Source organism: Pinus tabuliformis, chromosome 3_2 (genome assembly GCF_031772625.1).
Source record: "Pinus tabuliformis cultivar Carrire ecotype Pingquan chromosome 3_2, CPIR1, whole genome shotgun sequence".
Taxonomy (NCBI): Eukaryota; Viridiplantae; Streptophyta; class Pinopsida; order Pinales; family Pinaceae; genus Pinus; species Pinus tabuliformis.
The window spans coordinates 820,407,348-820,429,478 of NC_142302.1; positions in this window are offsets into that span (position 1 = coordinate 820,407,348).

Genomic DNA, 22,131 nt, shown 5'->3' on the forward strand with positions numbered 1-22,131 from the left:
TAGATGATGCATTCCTAAAGAATTGGGGTGATAGGAAGGATCTACTCTACTACCACACCGAGTTTGGGAACTTAAAGAGGGAAAATGGTGAGTTGTTGTCTGATTTTAATAAGAGGTTTAACCACATGTACAACAAGATACTAGCTGAAGTTAAACCCACCACTACCTCTACTAAACTCACCTATGACAGTGCCTTTGATTCTGACTTCTGTCTACTATTGAGGGAGAGATGATGTGCTACCTTGGTTGATATGCAGGATGCAACCTTGGAAGTATAATCAAACATCATGGCTACAAAGAAGCTCAAGGGGAATGGTGATAGAAGGAGACAGAGGGGCGAATCTTCATTGTCTTTAGTTCCCAAGATAGATAAAATGACCAAGATGATAGAGCCATTAGCCTTTGAAATCTCCAAATTAAAGGTTGAGCAGCACCTTGGGAAAGGAAGAGTTCCTAATACCTTTGCTCCTAGAAATCCAAATCCATATAGAAGAGCTAATGAGCAGTTATAGATTCTGCAAAGAAGCAAAGATGTCAATGAAGACCAAAGGGTGAAGACCCGTTTCCAGAATGTAGTCATGGAAGAAGAGCAATTTGAAGAAGATGATGAGATCCATTGTCTGGAAGACAAAGACAGAGCCTCCTTTTTGACCTCGGCTGCCTATGAAAAGTCATTATTCAATGGCCAAATCAGTGAAGAGTGGGATGGTTAAGCTATTCTACAAACTGATGATCGACAAATATATGATCTGAGGTCGAAGATGAATAATGATAAGGAAACTCTTGTTCATAGAGCTATTGTCCCTACAATACAACAAGCTAAAAAACAGAACTGACCGGCAGTTGATCCCATCATACTCAAAGCTCCAGCTCATGAGGTAAGAGGCCTTTACAAGTCTCCTTCTCCTTTCAATTTTGAATCAGAAATTCAGAAGCTAAGCATACCTATACCTCTGATTGAACTAGTGAAGAATGAGTCCTTCAAGAGATATATCCTCGAGGCCCTTGAGACTAAAGCCATCCAAGCCTGCACTGACTATGTAAACCTGCAAGATGACAAACCGGTTGTTGTTCTCAGCGCAATCATTGAAAATTGTGATGGCAACTCCCCATCATTTTATGTCTCCTTGACTATTCATGACAAAAGCCTTCACAACCGCCTTCTAGACACAGGATCCAGCCATAATATAATGCCCAAGGCTGTCATGGATGAGTTGGGTCTTGACGTTACCAAGTCATATCATGACCTGTTTTCTTTTGACTCTAGAAAAGTGAAATGTTTGGGATTAATCAAAGACCTAGCCATCACCTTGTCTCAGTTTCCCATGAAGAGCATGATGATGGATATTGTGGTAGCAGATGTGCCCCCCAAGTTTGGCATGTTACTCTCTAAAGGTTGGATTAAGGGATTAGGTGGAACATTGCAAAATGATTTGTCCTATGCTGCTGTCCCAGTTTTGGAGGTGAGAGTAGGATATTATACAGAGAAGCTCAGTTGGCTTATATCATCAGTGATGAAAGGAATCCCACTAATCATCCCATATATGTTGTCGAAACTGATTTTGGATCCTGTATTCTTCAGATTGAAGAATCCCAGTTGACCTCCATGCAGCTTAAGAAACCGGTTTGCAAGATCACAGAGGAAGAAGGCCCACAAATTTGGAACATGTTCTTTGATGGAGCTTTCTCTAAGGAAGCTGCAGGGGCAGGTGTAGTCCTTGTGTCCCCCACACAAGAATTTATTCATTTGTCTTTCAATTTAACTTTTCAGGTCACAAATAACATAGCAGAGTACGAAGCCTTGATATTAGGCTTAAACATCAAAGGTTTGAAGGTGTTTGGAGATGCAGACCTTATCATTCAGTAGGTGAACAAAAATTTCCAAGCAAAGCATCTAAGGCTGAAATCATACAGAGATGAGGTATGGAAGCTCAAGGGTTCTTTTAATAGTTTCAGCATTTCTTACATCCCTAGAATGAAGAACCAGCTTGCTGATTCCCTTGATGTGTCTACTAGCACGTTTATTCCTCCTTTGCCTCCTAAATTGACTTATGAAGTTCAGGTGAAATATAGACCATCTCTGCCTGACAATGTCAAATACTAGAAAGTTTTTGAAGATGATGATGAAATTAATAGGTTTTTACAAGTCATTGATGAATTTTCTGAAATGCACATTGACCAAGAAAACGAAACCATTGAAGAATGCAACCAGTCCAAGCTAAAGGATGAGATTGGTCAGGATAACATTGTTCAGCTGCCTAGTAACCATATACCCAAAGGATTGGTGCCCTTAGAGACGCTGTTTGATCATAATAATGTACCTTATAAGTCTGCCAAAAAAGAAAATGAGTCTGCAGTTCATAGACATAATGTAGGGAGTCCAACCCATCCAAAGTACATAAATCTATCCACTCACTTGTCTTCTGCCCAAAGTTCCAAGTATTGCACCCTGATGAAACAATTTGCTGATATTTTTGCTTGGGAGTACAGTGATCTTAAGACCTATGACACCAACATCATTCAGCATAAGATTCCACTGGATAAGAAAATCATCCCTTTTAAGTAGAAATTAAGACCTATCAGCCCTCTCTTATTGCCTTTGATTGAAAAGGAAATCAAGAAGTTGTAGGATGTGAAGATCATAGTTCCCCTAAGGTATTCAAAATGGATAGCTAACCTTGTGGTAGTAAGAAAGAAGAATGGAGAAATCAGGCTTTGTGTTGACTTCATGAATCTGAACAAATGCTCAAAAAAAGACAACTACCCCCTGTCTAAGATGGAACACTTGCTGCAAAAAGTTTCAGGGGCTAGAGTCATGTCTTTCTTAGATGGATTTTTAGGTTACAATCAGATTTCTGTACATCCAGAAGATCAGGAAAAGACCACCTTCACTACTCCTTGGGGCACTTTCATGTACTCCAAGATGCCTTTTGGACTAATGAATGCTGGGCTACTTTTCAGAGGGCCATAGACATAGCCTTTGTGGGAGAGAAGGACAAGTTTTTCCTTATTTACCTTGATGAAATAACATTCTTTTCTAGCAGTGACAAGGACCATTTGCAGCATTTGAAGAAGGTGTTTCTAAAGTATAGACAGTTTGGAATTTCTGTGAACCCAAAGAAGTCACAATTTTCTCTAGAAGAAGGCAAACTTCTGGGACATATTGTTTCTGCTGAAGGTGTGAATATCGATCCAGCAAGAGTTTAAGTAATTCAGACATTGTCCATCCCAAGGTCAAAGGGGACATTCAATCTTTCCTGGGTAAGATTAACTTTGTCAGGAGGTTTATTCCAAACTTTGCAGAGTTAGTGAAGCACATCACTTCCAAGTTGAAGACAGGATCAGAAATAAAATGGACATATGGTGCAAGAAGCTCTTTTGAAGCCATCAAACAAGCTATCATGGAAGCTCCTACTCTAATCAGTCCATATTATACTAGGGAGTTTTATATCTTCTCTTTTGCCTCTTATGATACCCTTGTAGCAGTTCTATTGCAGAAAAATGATGAAGGTGTAGAACACCCTATGGCCTTTTTTAGAAAAACTCCGAGGGAGGCTGAACTAAGGTATGACCTTATTGAAAAACAAGCTTATGCTCTCATAAAATCTTTAAAGGCATTCAGAATTTATATTTTGCATTCCAAAGTGGTTGCCTGTGTACCCTCAGCCTCAGTAAAAGATGTCCTAATTCAGCCAGATATTGATGGAAAGAGTGCTAAATGGATTGCAAAATTCATAAAAGTCAACATAGAGGTGAAGCCCACTAAGCTTGTCAAAGGCCAGGGCTTGACGAAGCTTATGGGTGAGGAAAATTGTAGTTTGTTAGACATCAATTGCATAGGTCCAAATTCAGGTGGTAAGCGGACAGAGGAAGCAGCAGAACAACAAAAGCAGAATCAATCTTTGGCTGAAAATCTAGCCACCCGTGAATGGTATTCCAGTGTAGTTCATTTTTTGTAGAAGCTAGAAGTCCCTCTGGGGCATAACTAAAGTCAAGCCCAGGCCATTAAGCTCAAATCAGCCAAATTCTACATTAATAAAAACCTGCTTTATTGGAAAGACCCATCAGGGATCCTCTTGAGATGTCTAGACATAGGACAATCTGTGGAAATCATGCACCAGTTCCATTCTAGCATCCATGGAGGGCATCATTATTGGAAAACCACAGGCCACAAGATCCTGAGAGCTGGGTGCTATTGGCCTACTCTGTTCTCTGATGTGTTTTCTTTTGTGAAGTCTTGTGACAAATGTCAGAGGTTTGCAGGAAGACAACAACTAAAATCTCTGCCCTTGAAGCCAGTACACGCCAATGGTCCCTTCCAGCAGTGGGGCTTGGACTTCATAGGTGAGATTAATCCACATTCCAGTGGCCATCACAAATGGATCTTGGTAGCCACTGATTATTCACCAAATGTATTGAGGCTATACACACTAAAAATGTTAATCATCAGGTTATCATAAAGTTCTTGAATGAGAATATTTTCACTAGATTTGGTTGCCCAACCAAACTAGTCTCTGATAATGCAACAGCTTTCAGGGCAGAAGAATTGGTGGACATGTGTGAATCCATGGGCATTTAATTGGTGCATTCTACCTCATATTATCCTCATGGCAATGGCCTCGCAGAATCATCTAACAATAGTCTTGTAAGGATAATAAAAAAGTTGTTGAAGGACAACAAAAAGAACTGGTATTCTAAGTTGAAGTTTGCACTGTGGGCTGACAGAGTTACCAACAAGAAGTCCATAGGAAATTCTCCCTTTAAGGTGGTTTATGGCGCCGATGCTGTTTTTCCTATCTAGCTAATTCTCCCTGTGGCAAAATTCTTGCAAGAAGAACAGGATGAAGAGAATGACATGGTGAGGAGAATAAGTAACTTGGTTGAATTACAACAGATCAGAGAACAACTGGTTGAGAAGTCAAGAATTCATCAGAAGAAGATCAAAGAAATCTTTGATAGAAAGGTAAAAATGGACAGTTTTGAGGTTGGTGACTGGGTTCTCAAATGGGATGCATTGAAGGAAAAGAAGGGCAACCATGGTAAATTTGATGCCTTATGGATGGGACCGTTTGTCATTGTTCAAGTTCAGATGAACAATACTTTCATTCTGCACAATTTGGAGGGGGAAGGTGTTTTTGATGGCCCAGTCAATGAGCAGTTTTTGAAACTTTACTTCATATGAGGGTTTAAGGCCTTAATATTGTGATAGGTTTTTTTAGTTTTTGTTTTCTATGCAACTAAACTCCATTCCCAATGGAACACTAGGAGATAAGTTTGTTTTGGTTGTTACTACAAAGGCAGTAGTCTACAGTTCTTGAAACCTCATAGGGAGGCTTTCATCCCCAGAAGGAGCCAGTGCTAGCCCTGAGGCGCTGTGCTGCTATTTTAATGGAAATGTCCCTTGTTTTAGCTCCAATGGTCCACATCTCCTCTTGCTCCACTTTGGCCATAAGGCGGACTTCAAAAATTATACACCCACGCTCATAAATATTGGTGGGTCTGCTCTTGGTTCATCTCTTTTCTGCCGCGATTAACGATTAGATCTTGACCATAGATCTGAACTAGATCCGACGATTATCGATTAGCTGATCAAATCAACTTGCATGATGATCCTCAATCATCGATCTTCCTCCATCATATCTGACCATTCACAACGATTTCGGGTGAGAAACGTGCACGAGGATTAACCACCCGAAAAGTGGTTTCCTCTCTCCTCCTCACTTCTACATGTCACTTAATGAGTGGAATCGGGTGCCAGTCCGAATTACCACTTACCTTTTGTGATCTCACCTGAAATACCACCTTTCACTTTTAAATCCGCTGATGCGATATCAATTCCTCTATCTCTACGATATGATCATGTCCATTGATCATATCGATTCGACGGCTCCTGTGCACTCTCTCATCTATTCTTCCTTGGCTTGATCTCTGCTGCCTGACCAACATCCCGACTGTCGATCCACACCATCCAACGGCCCTGTACCCCACTTCCCACCAGTCACCCAAGGAGGAAATTTGTTGGCTTTGTCAGTGTTTTTGACAGTTGGACAGTTGAACTGAAACAGAATCCATCGCTAAAAAGGGAAAAAACAACAGCACGATGCAGCCGAACCAACAGAAATGATCATGGAACGTGCTGGCACGAGTGAACCACCTGACAGCGCGGTGAAATTACCAGAATTTGATTACCGTGTTGGTTAGAAACAGAGCTCTTTGAGCTCATCTTTGTCGAGTTATGGCATCAGGTAGTTAGAAGACAGAGGGGATATATTAAGACATCTCGAGCCTCAGAGAGTTTGAGAGTATTGTAAAAAGCCTATAAATGGCTGAAAGTTGGAGGGAATAAGGGTTCAACTTTTGGAGACCGTGGATACTTTATTCATCCTAGCGTCTCATCTTCATTCTAGTAATATAAGCTTCTTTTGCTGTTACATGTTTATCGCGATCTTCTCCTCTGTTCTAAGCTTGCACTTGAATAGGTTATGTAGAAATTTCACTTGTATATCAAACTGATATATGCAATGTCCTAAAGCATAATACTTGATCTAGTTCTACAAAACATTAAGCAGAAACATAATCGATATCATGAGCAACATCAAGCATAAACACATATAACTGATCAAGAGAAATAATCAACCATAACACAAGATATATCATTGGAGAAATCACCAGCATAAAACCCCTATCTGTATTATCAATCAAGTGGAAATCCTCTTCAGGTTACAGAAAGAATCAGCTCAAGAGCTATCCTGCTCTTTCTGCAATCAGAAGATGAAGCTCATAGACTCCCTAAGCCACAATATATAGGCCACAAGTCCTCTAAGATCCTATATCACATAATTCTCTCGGAAATAAATCCTTCTCCATGCAAGGAATACTTACCTAAAATATCCTAGCAACTGATAGTACAATGTCCCACTATCTAAACTCAACTAGGTCTCTGTCTGAACTGACATGCATCAGTTATCCATGAGAAAATACTCAGTTAACTGAAATAATAGTTGTCAGATGCACGCAAGCATTAACAAACTATTTTTCACTAATTTAACAAATTAGTCTAATTGGACTTGACTAGTTTAAACTAAGTAAATTGATCCTCTCAATATAGAACTGAACCTTATCTCCTTTAATCAAGGGATAAATTCCTAAATCAAGAGAGAAAATAATTGCATGATCTCACAAAGACTTCTAGTTTAATTTTCCATAACTAATTAACTCATGGAGATTAATTAATTAATATTTTAAACTACTGTTAAGACCAAATTCGTTTTTACTTCCTATAGTTAGACCAGGGACTGCTAAAAATAGGAAGGGACCCAGAAATGCTATTTTTAGAAACTTCTATTTTTAGCAGTTTCACCTCTCACCCAAGGTGGCCAAAATGCTCACTTGGCCAAACTGCTATTTTTAGAAGTGTTATTTTTAGAACTTCTATTTTTAGCACATTCTAAATTTAGCATTTCTTGTTGCACATTTTTCAACACTCCCTCTCAACAAGAAAGGCTTCCTCTCAAACCCGATCCTGTAACTCTGGAATGTTCTGCATGCAACACATCCACTAGGTCCGCTTGCTCCAACAACTCTTGGAACAAAAAAACACTCTCAATTGACCACTCTGTTGGGCTAGAACACACTGATGTTGAAGATCTACCTGTTGCTGACAAGTGCTCCCTCTCTGACATTTGCGCTATTGCAACATCTCCGTGCATCTCGCACCATTGCACACCTCTATGGGCCACCTAGCATTGTGAAACACACTTGTGCCTCTCGCATTGCTGCAGCCTGCATGCTATGCGCTGTCCTGGGATTCCCTGCACTGTAGCTCTCTCTACCGCTCCATCTGCATCTGTCTCTACCCAATCAGTCAGCTCCTGCTACTCTACATCGGGGCTGCCATAGTAGGGTCTCATCCAAGAGGTTGGGTACCTCAAGGATCCTGCCCCTCCTCCTTGGGACGATCACTCTATATCACCCCACCTCCTACCTAAAGGTATGACTACATGTGATCCCTCAGCCCACTTGGCTCGAAGTTCCCCCCTACTGGAGGTCTCTGCATGAGTAGATGTCTCTACTCGATCTCCACTCAGCTTCCCCTATTGTGGCTACTCCACAACCTCCTGAAGTTGCTGTGCTAATCGTGGCTCCTCCACAATCATTTGAGACTTCTTCTGGCGCTGCATGTTGAAAGGTAATATACCCTCCCTCTCAACCACCAAGTCTCCATCAATTTCCTTGCTGCTCAAGGCTTTGCATGCATCTTGAACCTCAAGAGCATACAAGTTCTTGACCCGTGAACCAATCTGCCTCACCTGTCTAGTGATGATGTGTCTAAGGAAAACCTTTCCCTTACTGAAGAATACATCATAGCCTCTATCTTCCAGCATCGCAATCGACACCAAGTTTCTCTTCATTCCTGGTACATACTTGATATCGGTCAAGGTAAGGCGAGCTCCATTGTCCCTCTAAAAAATAACTGTGCCTGCACCTGAGACACTATACTTCTCATCATTACCCATCACTATGAGTATCTGGAAATCTTTCTCCTCCAAAGTACTGAACAAACTCTTGTCGCCGGTCATGTGGAAAGAAGCTCCACTATCAAGAAACCAACCACTTCCCACCATGGATGAAACCATGCATGCGAAGAGTGTGAAATCCAACTCGAACTGTGAAGTAAGTGCCTCACCTTGAGATCCTTCCCCGAATCCCTTCTTGGATTTCCTCAGTGGACAATTTGTAGCATAATGGCCCACTTGATGACAACGAAAGCATCGCACTTTCGATTTGTCAACCTTCTTCCCACCATTGGAGAACTAGATTCGGGAAGAGAAACATTCTACTTCCCCTTCTTCACCTTACTCGCTAAGGCACAATTCTCCTCATCCTCCATGGATGAAGAACCATCTTTGGTGCTCCGTCTGATCTCCTCCTGCATCAAATCCAACCATAGTCGTTCCCAATCTGGCAGTTTCTCCCTTCCATTAACCAAGTCCTGGTAGCTATGCCAGCTCTTAGGAAGGCCAAGGAGTGCTAGACTCACCATATCATCATCAGATGTCATGACCCCTACACTTGCAAGCTCATCCCTGCATGTGATGAGCTTGGTCAGATACATAGAGATCGTTTCATCCTTTTCACACTTGATCTTGCGAAGTTTGTCCTTCAGTTCCAGCTTCCTCTGATCACTGCTATTCTGATATAAATCTTTCAATGTTTTCCACATTGCATGCGGAGTTTCCTTCTCATGGAGGCTCGAGAAAATGTGATCTCAAACTCCCTCCAAGAGAATTCTCCTAGCTCTAACCACACACTTCCTCCATTCCGCCAGTTGAGTAGCATCAGTAGGCTTATGAACTTCTTGATCAATGAAGTCCTTAAGGCCATTATCTTCTAACACTGCCTCCATGCGATCCTTCCACGCTACATAGTTTGAGCTGCCATCAAGGGCATACTCAAGCCTCAAACCATAGAACGCCATTGATGAAATATATGTGATAAGAACTTGAGATCTATATCAAAATAATAAACTTCAAATTTCTCTTGCTTGTATATTGTTCTTCCTTGATCAGTTGTGCTCCGATACCATGTAGAAATTTCACCTGTAGATCAAACTGATATATGCAATGCCCTAAAGCATAATACTTGATCTAGTTCTACAAAACATTAAGCCGAAGCATAATCGATATCATGAGCAACATCAATCATAAACACATATAACTGATCAAGAGAAATAATCAACCATAACACAAGATATATCACTAGAGAAAGCACCAGCATAAAACCCCTAACTGTATTATCAATCAAGTGGAAATCCTCTTCAGGTTACAAAAAGAATCAGCTCAAGAGCTATCCTGCCCTTTCTGCAATCAAAAGATGAAGCTCATAGACTCCCTCGGCCTCAATATATAGGCCACAAGTCCTCCAAGCTCCTATATTACATAATTCTCTTGGAAAGAAATCCTTCTCCATGCAAGAAATACTTACTCAAAATATCCTAGAAACTGATAGTACACTGTCCCACTATCTGAACTCAACTAGCTCTCTGTCTGAACAGACATGCATCAATTATCCATGAGAAAATACTCAGTTAACTAAAATAATAGTTGTCACATGCATGCAAGAATTAACAAACTATTTTTCACTAATTTAACAACTTGTTAAATTAGTCTAACTAGACTTGACTAGTTTAAACTAAGTCAACTGATCCTCTCAATACAGAATTGAACCTTATCTCCTTTAATCAAGGGATAAATTCCTAAATCAAGAGAGAAAATAATTGCATGATTTCACAAAGACTTCTAGTTTATTTTTCCATAACTAATTAACTTATGGGATTAATTAATTAATATTTTAAACTGTTGTTAAGACCAAATTCGTTTTTACTTCCTATAGTTAGACTAGGGACTGCTAAAAATAGGAAGGGACCCAGAAATGCTATTTTTAGAAACTTCTATTTTTAGCAATTTCACCTCTCACCCAAGGTGGCCAAAATTCTCACTTGGCCAAACTGCTATTTTTAGAAGTGCTATTTTTAGAAATTCTATTTTTAGCACATTCTAAATTTAGCATTTCTTGTTGCACATTTTTCAACAGGTTATTCATGTTTTCTTTTGTGTCGAATGCCAGATAACTGTCATCTTATCTCTGCATTGATAAATTATATTTGTAAGCTTCATTTACTTTATGTAGCTAGCCATTCATATGTGTTTATTTATGTATCTGCTGGTATAGTTAAGATTCTCAATCTATTCATTGAATCTATAAACTATTGAGCATTAGTGGTCGAAAGCCTTGTCAAGCTGAGGGTGTTCATGCATGTCTTGAGTGAAAACAGATTTGAAACAATCATCTGACTTGATCCAAACCCCAATCAATTCCAATAGTTCAGAAAATGATATTGAATATTTATATGTTTCTAGGCATCTTCGAGCTACAACCTAGGAGAGTTTCCTGGAGTGCTAACAGGAGTAAGAAAGCCAAAGAAAGCAAGAAGAAGAAAAGATCAAGTAGGGAAAGGCAGGATCAAGTAGCTACAATAGCCTTCATTGCAAGTATCGATTTGCACGTATATTTTCCTTGCTAGATTTTCCATGCATGGGATTGCATGTGTTTCTTTTCTACCATGGCATGGGTTTTTCCACGTGTGACAATATTTTCATCCTTGCCTTGCCACTTCCAGATAGCTTTGATGAGATGGGTTATCTCATTCAGTTTATGTGGGATGGACGGATTGGATTCGAAGCTGAGTGGGGTGGATCTCTAAATTGACAAACACATGGTGTAGTGGTCCCTGAACCAGATTGAGGATGCATGAAGCCATTGGCCTAGTAACCCCTGAACCGGACTATGGGTTGCAGTAAAGCCAGATTGTGTGCCTAGGAATCCTTGCCGGTGAATGGCAGGATATACGGTAAAGACAATAGATCTATTTTCTCTCCATTGGGCCCAGTGATTATTGGATGGAATGCATGGTAAAGACTGGACAGTATGTCTCGGTGTAAGTCCTAGTGATCTCTGGATCGGGCTGTAGATGCACGGTAAAGGCGGAAAGCTCTGTTTGCATCCACATTGGTTGGTTTTTTTGATGTGTTCTATGAGTCCCACATTCTTGCTTGGAATATGGCATGAGGTTGATTAGCTGAAGAGAGACTTGGCTCAGTCAATCTATGTTCAGGTGGAATGTGGTAGTCCCATCACTAGTTGGTTCATTGCATTGATTAATGAGAAACTCATTCCATTGATTTTCATGTGTAAATTTACTGGTGTATATGTGGATTTTGATAGTTGATATGTTTATTGTATTTATGTTCCTATTATGTTGGTTATATGTACATTTCATGACAACAACTATGTATGGCTCTCAACATGTTTTTACTTGTATGTAAATGGACAATGTGTCTATGACCTAATAGATGAATATGTAGCAAATGACATGAAGGAATAATGGTTCGTAGTGGTTATTTGATAAGTATCAGATCCCTACACTTAGTTCTGTTGTTTACACATGTAGATTCCATGTTCACAATAGTTTGATGAAATGTTTGTCATGGTTAGTGGGGGTGTGGATAAGGTCTTGTTGATATTATTTCTTTTGATTCATTGTTTCCCTGTACTTTATCTGATTCTGATCTATCATCCATTCTACGCAGTGGTCTGGGCTCTGGGCCTGAAAAAGTGGCTTAATTCTCGGGGTTGCTGGCACATAACTAGCAATTTTAGTCCACATTTGCTGGCAGGCAAGCATATGAGAGCGAATTTAGGTCTCGGGTCGCACTTTTTCCCATAGCATGAGAGCGACTATGGCCTAAGAGGTCCAAAATAGTAGTGGGATCTAGAGATAGGCTGTTTGAGTGGCTGACTTGTCTCTTGAGAGTTCGGTTGATGATGTTGGATAACTGTGTGTGATGTTCCATCGATTCCACTTCCTTAAGGTCACATAGGAGGTCGAATATGATCATAGTAGCCTCTCGTCTCATGTTTACCCCAGTTGGCATGGTTACTTGGGTGGATGTGGGAGGAGGTTGCTACAAAGTTTTATTAGAGCATGGTTCAACTTTCAGACTGAATGGGTTGAATGTGTGTTGGTCACGCAAGCATGTCAGTTGCATGTGTGTCTCTTACACTTAAATACTTGTTGCATTTGCTTGGTGATGGATTAGGGTTGTAGTATGGTTATCATGGAGAATTTGATGTTGATTTCATGAAGAGTATTTGACATGAGTATGTGATTGATTGTATATGGTTATTTGTGTTATGAAACCAGCTCACAAAATGATAGAAAAGATAGATCAATGACTTAAAAATCAGTCTCTTCGAGAGAGAAACCTCCTTTACATTACACAAATGAACAATTCTTGGATGATACAAATGACAAGACCTCCTTTTTGTATATAGGAGTCTAAGGGTTCATAATATAATCAGAGCCGACATAACAGTAATAATGTAAGGGCACAACAATAACAATAGTGGGCTTCTATGGGGCACAATAATAAAAATATGGGGACTACACGGGCACAACAATATAATAAGGGGGTTGCACTAATAACAATAATGGGTTACACTAGTAGTATAAGGACCTAACATGCCCCTCTCCTTCAAAAAGTGTTGTCCTCAATGTTTGAGTGGTTCTAGATGCTTCTGTATAAAATTATCGCCCTCCCATGTGGAATCTTCAGCGGGTAAGTTCTTCCACTTGATGAGATACTATGAAATTGATCGATTTCGTAGCTATCAGGTTCTTGTTTTCGGGACTGCTTCAGGTTCCAATATGATTTTTCCTTCCTCATCAAGTTCCGCCAATATTGTTTGAACTTTGATCTTGTCACCTATAACCTTTTGTAAGCATGAAACATGGAAAACTGGGGGCACTCAGGAAGATGCAAGAACCTCCAATTTGTATGCCATAGTACCAATATTTTGCAGCACCTTGTAAGGACCATAGTACTTTGGTGATAATTTATTATCCTTGTTAGCTTGCTTGAGCGACATTTGTTTGTATGGTTGTATTCATAAAAATACCCAGTCTCCTATATCAAAACTTCTTTCAGTGCGATGTTGATATGCTTGTTGTTTCATTTGATTCCACGTGAAAGTAAGGTTATCTTTTTTCTTCTTGATATGTCCTTCTATCTTGAGAGTTTGAAAAGTGGTAATTTGTGCCAATGCATTACAAGATATGGTCAGATTCATTTCTTCTTTCTCTGGGTTGGTTCCTGGTGTATATCCTCTTCTTTTGATGTTTCTTGATCTTTTTCTTCCTCCTCTTCACAATCAATGTAAAATAATTTCTTCTCAGCACACTTATGACCTTTAGTGTATTTGCTATCACAACTGTAACAAAGGCCTTTTTCTCCTTTTTCTTCCAATTATTGTGGTGTCAACCTTGTAGGTTGTGGAAGGCTAGGAGCAACAACACTTCCATCTTTATAATTGTGAGTGGTAGGATTTCTTTTTGCAATAATTTTGCTTTCAATTTTTCTTTCCAGCTTGAATGCCTGCTCCAATGAATTAGGTTCCCAAAGATGAACCTCGTGTTGAATGCTATCCTTTAAAGTTCCTATGAAGACATCAATCCTCTACTTCTCTGGAATATCATTTACCCTTATATTCAATTTTTGGAAGTCCTCAATGTGCTCTTCCATTGAACCCTTTTGTTTGAGATTTATCAATTGGCTAAATAATGTGTTGCTCTTTGTATCCTCATAATGTGCTATCATTTCCTCTGTGAAAATTGACCAAGTGACAAGTGGTTTACGAGAGCAAAGCCCTTTATACAATAAAAATTTATTCGGTTCTAAATATAAAGATGTAATACATAGATTTTGTAACAGTTGCACATCATGTAGATCAAAATATTTCTCCATCTATAGTATCCATGTTATGGGATCCTTGCCATCAAAATTCCTCATATCAATCTTTGGAATATGGTGGGTCTTCAATCCAATGTTAGATTTTATGTAACCATGATTAAAATTTACTTTTTTCTCATCACGAGTTTCCTCTACTACCTTTTCTTCATTAGGAGGCCTTTCTTGTAGCAGCTTTGTCCCACCTTCCTTCAAACCTTCCATGTCTTTCTTCAAATATTCCATGCCTTTCTTCCAATATGCTTCCATACCATTGATATCAACTTCCATGGCATAGATAAAACTATTTATCTTATCTTTTATCTCATTCTTCAAATCATCCATCCAATTTTGATTACTAGGTGTTTCTTTTTTCTTGGTTCGAGTCATTCTTTTTCTTTCTTTTAGGATCTCGATCTTGAATCTGTTGTACCTCTAAAATTTTGGATCTCCAAGGTCTATAATTATGAACTATGGTAGCCCTCTACGTCCTCCTTCCAATGCCACAAGTATGATCAAAATTGGATTCTCCAATAGAGAGTTATGCCCAATCTCCCAAGATGACTTTATTATATACCTTTTCAGTGGATCAAACTTGTACGAAGTTCCACGTGTCATTTATTTGACCTTTGGAACTAAAAAAAATACACAGAGAAGTACAGTCTGTCCTCTTTCTGCAACTTCTTACAAAATTTCAATTTGATGCTCAGAGAGAAATTTATGATGATTTTCCCAAGGTCACTTGTTTGGCATGTAATTTGGGGGCCTGCAAAAACCCTAAATGTATTTGACCATATATCTGCTAATATAGAGAAATAAGATCTAAAATTTAGCCCTGAGCTTCACCTAGCTTTCAACTCAAATGGGTTCTAATTTTAGATTCTGAACCTTCGTAGAAATAAAATTATAGTGAAAATTCCACAATGACTTGTTTGAGATGGAATTCTGGAGCTTACAAAAGCCCTAACTTCCTCAGATCATATCTTCGAAAATATAGTGAGACAATATCTGAAATTCATACCCGAGGTTCAGAAAGATTTCGGCTCAAATGGGTTTTTTTTATCTTCTACAACTTCGTAGCGAAAAGGTTATAGAAAAAATTCCATGATGGCCTGTTTGGAGCAGTGAAACCCTAGAATCCAAAGCTCTAATACCAAATGTTATGAAACCAGCTCACAAAAAGATAGAAAAGATAGATCAACGACTTAAAAATCAGCCTCTTCAAGGGGGAAACCTCCTTTACATTACACAAATGAACAATTCTTGGATGATACAAATGACAAGGCCTCCTTTCTATATATAGGAGTCTAAGGGGTCATAATATAATCAGAGCCAACATAACAATAATAATGTAAGGGCACAACAATAACAATAGTGGGCTTCTATGGGGCACAATAATAAAAATATGGGGACTACATGGGCACAACAATATAATAAGTGGCTTGCACTAATAACAATAAGGGGTTACACCAGTAGTATAGCGACCTAACAATTTGTCGCTTACATGTTGAATTTTTTTCGCCCACTTACATCTTTGTATGTTAGGTTACATGTTGAATATTTTGATTAAATGTATTAGTCTCGTAGGTTGATCACAAGAACTGATCGATTATGTTCGACTACATGCATATTTGCGTACGTGTGGTTGATTTGGCATTGCTTATGCATATTATTGGTTGCATGTAGCAATGTGTACAATGGAGTAATGGTTGTCGTCATGCATGAGGTCATAGCATGCATTGTTGATATGTCCTTGCATTGATGATTGGACCTTAACTAGAGTGATTCTTATTTGTTGATACAATTACTTGTGAATGTCTATACATTGTTATGATTATGTTATACATGTATCATGCTAATTTTGTGATCTTGCAGACAAGGTATTCTCCCCAAGATATACTAAGGCACATTGGTTTATTGTGATTTGGTTTATCTAACATATTATGCATTGTAGGAAGAAAGATCAAATGGCTAGCAAGGTGGTAGACTATGTAGAATCTCCCTATACATTAGATGAGTAGCGTGGTATGGGGCATGCTTCTGATTTGGCCGATACATTGAGGATATTGAAGGAAGAGATAAGGAGTTGTAAGGCAGATAATGACCGAATCATACAAGAAAAAGAGAAGTAGGTAGAGGTTAATTTTATACTTCTTTAGATTTTGTCAGAACTGCAGCAACAAGGGCTACTTCGGATCATCCATGCACATGAGGATGGGACTAATGGAACATATGGCAGTAGATCTCCTGGTAAACACAAGTTGGATAGATATGACATAATGAGAGATGGTAGGTTGTTGGACACTTCGGAAAGGAGGGGCGATGAGTACAAGTATTATTCTAGTTTTGGTTCTGATAGACATCAAGGTCATCATCATTATCATCCTTATAGGAGGATTGATAGGGGATACTTTCCGGATGAATTAAAGAAAGAAAAACTACTTACATTTTATGGAGATGTGAAGAAGCTGGAAGATGCAGAAGCTTAGATACTTGGTATGAACAAATTCTTTTAGTTGCATGAGTACACAGATAACATGAAGGCTAGAATAGTTACCTTCAGTTTGAAAGGTAAAGTAGACATTTGGTGGGAAGATGTTAAGCGAGTCAGAGATATCAGGAGAGATGACTTGAGTTAGCGGGAGTTCAAGAGGCTTTTTAGGAAGAATTATTTGTCAGAAATGTACTATGACAGTAAGGCAAAAGAATTTTATGAGCTAAATATGGGATCAATGAAAGACGAAGAGTACACAACTAAGTTTCTCGAGCTATTGAGGTATGTATCGTATCTTGTTGATGAGAAGGCTAAAGTTTAGGGATTTGTCAGTGGATTGCCATCATCATTTAGAGATCAGATTGAGTATGATGAGCCTTAGTCACTTGAGGAAATTATTGGGAAACTAAAGCATTTCTACGAACAATCAAAGCACAAGAATGAATCTCAACATGGATGGAAGGGAAAGGATAAAGGTAGAGGTAAATGGAAGCCTAAGAGGACAAGACCTTAGCATGCAGATGGGAAAGAAAATGTGGCACCAAAAAATATATTTAATGTAGATAGATAGGGACATGGGCCGCAACAACAACATAGAGGTGAGGGCACTCGTCGGTTGGAGTGTTGGACATGTGGAGAAGAACACTTGAGGAGAGTTTTTCTGCAACATTAGGGTGGAATTCCTAAGATATACAGTGCACAGGAGGTGCAGGTTGTTGGGGATGTTGGTTAGAGTATTCCACATATCTATGCAGTAGTGGACAACATGCAGGAAGAACATCAAGCATCTATAATTGAGATGGACGGTAAGCTTTGTGATCAAGTTATTTCTATTTTGGTTGACCCTAGATCCAATTATAGCTATCTTAGTCCTGGCTTAGTGGATAAGTGTGGTTTGAATAAGGAATTTCATGCGGAGTCTTGGTTAGTGCAGTTGGCTACATGTACAAAGAAGTGAGTTCATCATTGGGTAAGAGCTTGTGCATTTATTTGAATGGTATGCCTACAACAACACATTTGAATGTTTTACCATTGGATTCATATAGTATGCTATTGGGCATGGATTGGTTGTATTTATATAGAACCAAGTTTGACTGCTATGACAAATCTATTGAGTGTGTTTATGACAATGGAGAACCAAGAGTCTTGCAAGGTAAGAATAAATCTACATCAGTTAGGATGGTAATAGCTATGCAAGAAAAGAGTAGCCATAGGAAAGGGTACAAGCTATTTGCAGTAAACATTTCTAGTGATAAGGGTAAGGAGGTTGAGGATGCAGATGTGTTGAACAGGTACCCAGTGTTGCAACAGTTTTAGGATGTATTTCTTGAGGACATTACAGAGTTTCCACCTCATAGGGAGGTAGACTTTTCTATTGAGTTAGTGCCAGGGGAAACTCCAGCATCAAAAGTACCTTACAAGATGAGCACACCTGAGTTGGTTGAGTTAAATTTGCAGCTAAAGGAAATGTTGGACAAGGGATACATTAGGCCAATTCTATCACCTTGGGGCACATCGGTATTGTTTTTAAGGAAGAAGGATGGTATTCTAAAATTATGCATTGACTACATGGAGTTGAACAAAGTGACTATCAAGAAAAGGTACCCTTTACAGAGGATTAATGACCATTTCAATCAACTAAAGGGATAAGCATTGTTCTCAAATATTGACTTGAGATTCGGATACCATTTGGTACACATCAAATAGGAGGGCATTTACAAGACTACATTCACGACCAGGTATGGGCACTATGAGTTTGTTGTTGTTCCATTTGGCTTAACTAATCCTCCAAATACATTCATGTGTTTGATGAATAGTGTGTTGCATCCATATTTGGATAAGTTTTTTATTGTGTTCATTGATGATATATTGGTATATTCTAAAAAAGAGGAAGAGCATGCCAAACATTTAGCAGCATTGTTGAGGTTGTTGAGAGAGCATATGTTATATGTTAAGCTCATCAAGTGTGTTAACACTCAAAAGTTTTCCTTATAAGTTATTAGAAGAAGGAAAAGACCGAGGTAACCAGAAACTAATCTTTTAAGTATATGCTCTACCCAACCTATGACTCAGAGAGGGCTCTCTCTATATGATTTAACTTTGTTTCCTAGGATTTTAGGCTAGTTCTTAAATTTCAGAGGGTTTTGATTTGTATTGAAGGTTGGATGGTGGAATCCTTAAAATGGATGGATAGAATGATGTATCTGGACCATTGGGCTATGGAGTCAAAGAAGGGCAGAAGAATTGGAATTAACTCATTAAAGGGAGTGGTCAAAGGGAAAGCTAGTAAAGTAAAGTGTAGGTCTTTGGGCCAGATGGGTGAAATGATCTTAACCAAGGTGAGAAAGCAGTTAAGAATTCTCAGACTGGGATTAAAATGAAGAACAAAGGATAATCATGAGCAAAGGGCAATCAAGAATCCTTTACTATAAATTAGAGGGAACCACTTAAACTAAGGAGCAATCAGGAATTCCTTAACTTAGGTGATTAGCAGAAAAAATTAAAATGCATAATAGTCATAACAGAGTGCAATGAAGCAAATTCTGATGTATCATTCCATATTATAGCATTTAGATTTGAGATACATTAAATATTGTGGGTTTTTTTTTCTCTTAAAGATAACAACACAAGAGAAAATACTTGTCTGTACTTCTCTCTACACATGAATCCAGTGAAATGTCTTGTCTTTATTCATTAATCCAACTTGCTGGTCCAAAAAGTGATACAATAGCTTAGAGTGTTTTGATCAAGAAAATCTATAAAAATGTCTAAGAATCCACCCTACATACTTTGAATTGTGACGTATTTATACAAAAAAAAATTATTACAAAATATCTCACTAACTTGAGATTTAATCTAGGAAATACAAATATCTTCTTGCAAGAAGATAGAGACAGATATTAAACTGTTTCATGTTATCCCTTTTTATGTGGTACTGATGGATTTTATGGTTGGATTTGTAGCCCTTTACGCTGGATTTCAGTTGAGGTCTTTTATGCTTGAATCTTTGTCAATCTTTATATTTCACCTGATACTCTTTGACCATGCTGCCCTGTTTTCATTTGTTTACCTGGTTGTTCTCATTTTCACTGTGCTGTAAATTTCTCACAGTAAATCAGTCATATTTTCCCACCATTCCGCATCAGGTAATTTGACATTCTTCATCTTTCTATAGATCTCATCGGCTTCAGTATACTTAGCAAAATTGGGTTTGGTGAGAAATAAGTGTTTTATCTCATGCTCAAGAAAAAACAAGTTTTCAAATGTGTTGTACAAAACTTTACCTATTGGCAGTGCTTTTATGGATGAAGCACTAGCTTGTTCCTTAGCCTACTGTCTGAGTCTATTTCCATAGTCAAACTATGTCATTAGTTTATCATTAATGACCAATGGACTAGGCAACCCTTTCTCCCTCAAAATTTGGAATTTGGTCATGAATCTATCTATGGCCACCTGCATGTTGTGGCACTTTTTTTCTAAGTTTAGCATTAGGTTTCTTTTGGAAAGGACCTTTATTATTTCCAAAATGGTTTCAGTCTTTTCTTCTATGTCTATCTCATGGAGTTAATACTTGTTCTTGCTGTTGAGGAAGTGGATGAGTCTATTAGCATCCTCAGGCATGTCTCCCAATTCCTCCTTACTTTCTGGATAGCTTATGTGGCTATCTTTATTAGTTCTGTTTGTTCAAAAATAACTTGAATTGATGGCCAAATATCATTGACAGAGTCAATGATATTGACCTATAATAGTTCCTTGGCTTGTCTAAGGGGTTTCTCCAATGTTCAGTCTTTTTCCAAGGCTTTGAACTTTTCACTCATCCTATTTGCTTTCTGTGCCTCTTCTTTTTGCATAATCTGTGCAAGTTTGTAATCAATCTCTAAACTTGCCACCTTTTCTTTTAGTCTGTTCATCTCTGTAGCCTGGATTGACATCTCTTCCATGGCTCTAACTAATTCTGTTCCCTTTCCTCCTGATGCATCTGCTGCTATTGTAGATTCTGCTGTTACTGGCTATGTTGTGGCTCGTGGAGCTGTTGGTGCAAGTGAAGCTGGCAGTGTAGAGGGGACTACTGTAGGCACAGTAGGGATGACATTTGCAGAAGTTGATGCAATGTCAGTCTGTTTCAATTGGATCAAGCCATCCAATTATTTCTCGGTTTGCTTTAGCTGGTCATTTAGTTTTAGGACCAAGTCCATCAACTCTTCATGTCTGATTTGGCCTTCTATGACTTCAAGTGTTTGAGGATGTTGCAGTTGAGGTATCTTCAACTGCTTCTTCAGTGCAGCAACGTCAACATTTTTCTTCTTTATCAACTGCTCAATAGCTTTTATATCTTTGGGATCGTGTCCCAACTCAATAACTAAGTCTTCTAAAGACTTAATCCTTGTATCCTTGGCCTATGAGGAGGCCTTCTCCAATAGAAATTGCGCTGAAATATTGTTCAATGAGCTCTGTAACTGGTGGGCAACTATGGCTTTACCTATTAGGGTGGAGTATATCATCTCTCTAGCCTGTTTATGCAATTCTATTTGGTCTATGGGATGAATATCCCTAGCCATCACCTCAAAGTCAACCCTTTTGAAATCTAAAGATGTTTTGGGTTGTTGTGATGTAGGTTTGATAAAGGACATCTACAACTTCCCCTCGATGTCAAAGGATGACATTAGCCTTATTTGGTTCGTAGGAGTGAGCTTTAGGTATTGAGCATAAGTTTGGGCTTTAGGCCTCTCATTTCTTATTTTGATGTCTATATACCTATCTTTTAAGTCCTAGTCCTTATTAGCAGGCCTGTTGAAAGAGGACACTCCCACGCTTATCTACCTTTCGAATACTTGAGTCTGTGAAGTGGAAGGCTCTTGGAAGTCTGTAGAAGGAGTGATGGTCCTGCTTCTATTTGTTTGTGTGGTGGTCACCTATACTGATTCTTTTGTATTTTCTTGTTCAGCGCCTCTTGTTGTGACCAGTTTCACACTGTGCCTTAGATGTATCCATAGGTGAGGGGGAGGCTTCTTCTCTAGTTCTTTTGGGATTTTTCTCCTCGTTCTGAGGAGTCTGCATCACTGGAGGGGTGCTCATGGCTCTTTCTTAATCTTCTGATACCTGCAGGAAAGAGCTCTCTTCAAGTTGCTTTTCCAAATCAATTAGAGCATTTTCTGTGTCTACTCTTGTGCTATCTTTGTCTACCAAGGTATTTTCCACCCATTCTGTTTGATTTGCATATGCCTCTATCTCTGGTATGGGGTGGTGGATAAAAGGTCCTAGCTTGACCTTTTGCCTTTTCTTGGTAATGAA